The following is a 3,931-nucleotide window of genomic DNA, read 5'->3' on the forward strand; positions in this document are numbered from 1 at the left end:
GTGGTGGTGGTGGTGGTGGTGGTGGTGGTGGTGGTGATGATGATGGCTGGTTGTAACAGTGAAGTTGTTGTTCTTCTTCTTGATGGTGTTGGTGATGGTAATGATGATGATGACTGGTAGTGCCAGTGATGCTGCTGCTGATGGTGGTGACAGTGATGACTGGTATTAACAATGATGTTGTTATTGATGGTGGTGGTGGTGGTGGTGGTAATGGTAGTGCCAGTGATAGTAAAGAGCATATTTGTGGTAGCGGGTGGTGCAGTTACATTGTTGTCACCACCACCACCACCACTGTTACTACCACCAATACTGCGGTCCCTTGATATGTTCTCCATAAATGCAATCTTTTGTGACCCAGTTCCAATTAATTCCCATTTGGGGTTAACTTCACTCACTTAGCTAATTAAAATCCCCCGAGAAACAATAGCACCATCAGAACCCTCCATTTTTTCCTCCTAACCCATAATTCTCAAAATTTCTCAGCTGGTTTTAAAATAAACATGTCATTATTACTGATGATGATGTGGCAAGCATCCATGGTATAGTGAAAGGTTAGTTAGTTTAGAAATTGACTAGCTTCACTTCCCTGTTTGAATGATATGAACTTGCAGTGCTGACAATGTTGGTAAAGGATGACAGCCACAAATTCACATAAGTTTGTAACCCTTACCTGTTTTTTTTTTTTTCGAGTAAGGGATCGTTTATATCACATACCTAGGAAGGCATGAAGTGAGTGGACAAGTTGTTGACAGGGAAAGTGAGAACACCACCACTGCTCATAACGACCATCATAAAATGTAAACAAACACACAGGTGCACATATGCACACATGCGCACCCACACATAGACATACAGACCCCACACATGTATGTGAGTGCCTGAGGGAGACCTGGGCGTGGCTGTGTGGTTAAGAAGTTTGGTTTCCAACCACATGTTAGTCTTGAATGAATGAACTGGTTGTCAGAAGCCTTCCATCCTTGACCTCCCTCTATTGTAGTGTCTAGAATCTCATTATCTTATTTCTTTATTGCCCGCAAGGGGCTAAGCATAGAGGGGACAAACAAGGACAAATAAAGGAATTAAGTCGATTACATCGACCCAGTGCATAACTGGTACTTAATTTATCGACCCCGAAAGGATGAAATGCAAAGTCGACCTCGGCAGAATTTGAACTCAGAACGTAAAGACAGACAAAATACCGATAAGCATTTCGCCCGGCGTGCTACCGTTTCTGCCAGCTCACCTTATTTTCCAAAGTCTCCTTGTGTATAATAAGATACAATGTAGAAGAGAAATGGCTGTTATATCTAATGCATCAAATGATCACATAGGTCATTCGTTGGTTTGTTGGGCTGTTAAGACACATGGAGTGAACTGAAGCACTGTAGAATTATGGGTAGTGCCCTAAATGCAGGGTGAATTATATTTCAAGACATACAGGATGTTCATTCAATATCTGTTAAGGTGTTTGGAAAGTAATTGGTTTTTCACAACTATGAAATATGAATCAACCACTCACATCAGAGCCACGGTTGAATGGCAGAAAACTGTCTAGAAATAGTACATCATCTCTTCTCCCCCAGCAGTGTGTCGTTCATAGTTATTTTAGTAATTAACCTCATGGGATAAGAACTTTATGAAACAACATATTTGCCATTGCTTACCGTATGAGCTTCAAAAGAAAAGTACTGCTACAGAAGCAATGGAAAGCATTTGTGAAGTGTATCCGGATGCAATGAAAGCTCATGCATGTCAGTTGTGCTTTAAAGATGGTGATTGTGATATATCCGACAAGCCTCGCTCTGGAAGACAACCCACTCTGAATGACAACCTTTTGAATGAAACTATTGTATCAAGATCCATGTCAAAGCACCAGAGATTTAATGCAAAAATTTAATGTGTCATGTTCAACTATCCATTAATACCTCATACAAATTGGAAAAGACATGCAAAGAGAGAATTTGGATTCCACATAAGCTTACGCTTGAGAAGCGATCACAATGTTCCACCAGCTTTAGCAGTCTTCTAACCAAGAATGGCAACCTGTCATTTCTGCAGTGCATTCTTACAGGTGATGGAAAATGGGTTTTGCACAACAATAGAAAACAAAAAGACAATCATTATTACGTTAAATTCAAATTACGATGAACGTAAACAAGCAAACGAAGTTTGCTTTTAGAAGCATTGAGATGTCTTAGAAAGTTACAGAAGTGATTTTAAATTCTCAAACGCAGGATAATGCTAATAAAAATATAGCCTGGACAGGATAGGCTATCCCTATTTTGCAGAAAAAAGTGTAGGTGGTCAGCTATGAGACTCGAATTCACACCTCCGTGATTACATGTCGCGGTGCTCTAGACCGATTAGGCTAAACTACTCACCACAAATTCTTCTGCAAATTTAAGATGTATAGAAATCTCGCTTTATGAGACGCTATGAGAGGTCAGTGTCAATAACAAAACCAGAACTCTATCCACAAAACTCTTTCTGTGTTTGGTGGAACATGAAAGATATCGTCCATTATGAACTGTTGGAACATGAAAGGACCATCAGTGCAGATGTTTATTGCCAAGATGTCTATTGATTGTATGAATGAGAAATTATGCCGAAAGTGGCCAGCTTTTGGTAAAAAGAAAAGCTATTATTCTCCAACATGACATGGCCATACACTTCAAAACAAACCCCCCCCCCCAAAAAAAATAAGATCATTAGGATGGGAAGTTCTTCCACATCCTTCATACTCACCCGACTTAGCACCTGCAGACTTCCATCTGTTCCAATCACTAGAACATTTTATAAGAGGCAAAACCTTCAGAAAGAGAGAGGAAGTTAAAAACAGTCTTTCAGACATTTTTTTTCAGGAAAAGAAATAGGTTTTTTTGAAAGTGGCATAAAAAAAAGTTACTTTCTCGTTAGATTGTAGTAATTAGAAACATTAGTGATTACATACTTGATTAAAACTATTCAAATAAGCGTAGTTTACAATTGTTTTTTTTATCCTTTCTGGTAAAGCACAATTACTTTCCGAACACCCTAATATATTCATGTGGGTTATTGTACTTCTATTGTTTAGTGTGGTGAAGGCATGTGGCTTTGTGGTTAGTGGTTAGGCTCATGGTCATGAGGTAATGAGTTCAATATCTGGTGGCATGTTGTGTCCTTGAGCAAGACACTTTATTTCATGCTGCTCCAGTCAACTCAGCTGGTAAAACTGAGCTGTACCTGTAATTCAGAGGTCCAAACTTGTCACATTCTGTGTCACACAATTTCTCTTCGAGAACTATGTTAAGAGTATGCATATCTGTGGTGTGCTCAGCCACTTGCAAGTTAATTCCATGAGCAAGTTGTTCCATTGATCAGATCAGCTGGAACCCTTGTTTTCATAACCAATGGAGTACCAGTTCACTGTAGAGTGTAGGGGCTAGGTATTTGTGGGTTACAGGGTAAGAGGAAGATATGAGGGTGTGTCAGGGAAAGGATTCTGTAATGTAGGTTAGGGTCTGTAAGGTAGGGCAGTACAATGTTGTGTGATGATGAAGGGCTGAAAGATTTAGTGTAGGTGCTGATTGGTGGTGGTGAGGGGTGGGGGTATATGGTAATGTGTGCTTATGGGTGGGGTTTCATGATGTGGCAGTGGTGGTGAGTAAGATGGGGGTTGTTAAATTGATCAAGAAACTAAGGAAGCAGTGTGTTGGTGGTGGTGGTGGGGGGCTATGTTTGTGTGTGTGTGTGGAAGGGGTAACTCTGTCTTGTTAGCCCAGCATGCATGCCATCAGACAGAAACATTGTAATGGCTAAAAATATCATTGATTGGTTGGTAGTTAGTTTCCTGCAGCCAGTTTGTGAACACATGCTATTGTATGATTGGTCAGATGAAGCAGCGGTGGTGGGGGTTATACATGATGAGGTTGTCACAAGATAAATGCTGTTT

At 40.3% G+C, this 3,931-nt stretch overlaps 1 protein-coding gene and 1 long non-coding RNA gene across 3 annotated transcripts in view; one reads left to right on the forward strand and one right to left on the reverse strand.

Annotated features, from left to right (window-relative positions):
* LOC128249514 (uncharacterized) overlaps positions 1-3,560 on the reverse strand; it is a 10,208-nt gene extending 6,648 nt beyond the window's left edge. Inside the window, exons 1-2 of the long non-coding RNA XR_008265632.1 lie at positions 2,951-3,560; positions 2,746-2,809 (exon numbers count right to left, since the gene is read on the reverse strand). This is a non-coding gene — a long non-coding RNA (uncharacterized LOC128249514). The remainder of the gene's footprint in view (positions 1-2,745; positions 2,810-2,950) is intronic.
* LOC106880847 (DET1 homolog) overlaps positions 1-3,931 on the forward strand; it is a 133,156-nt gene that overhangs the window by 118,920 nt on the left and 10,305 nt on the right. The window lies entirely within an intron of this gene.

The sequence above is a fragment of the Octopus bimaculoides genome, chromosome 15 (genome assembly GCF_001194135.2).
Source record: "Octopus bimaculoides isolate UCB-OBI-ISO-001 chromosome 15, ASM119413v2, whole genome shotgun sequence".
Lineage (NCBI taxonomy): Eukaryota > Metazoa > Mollusca > Cephalopoda > Octopoda > Octopodidae > Octopus > Octopus bimaculoides.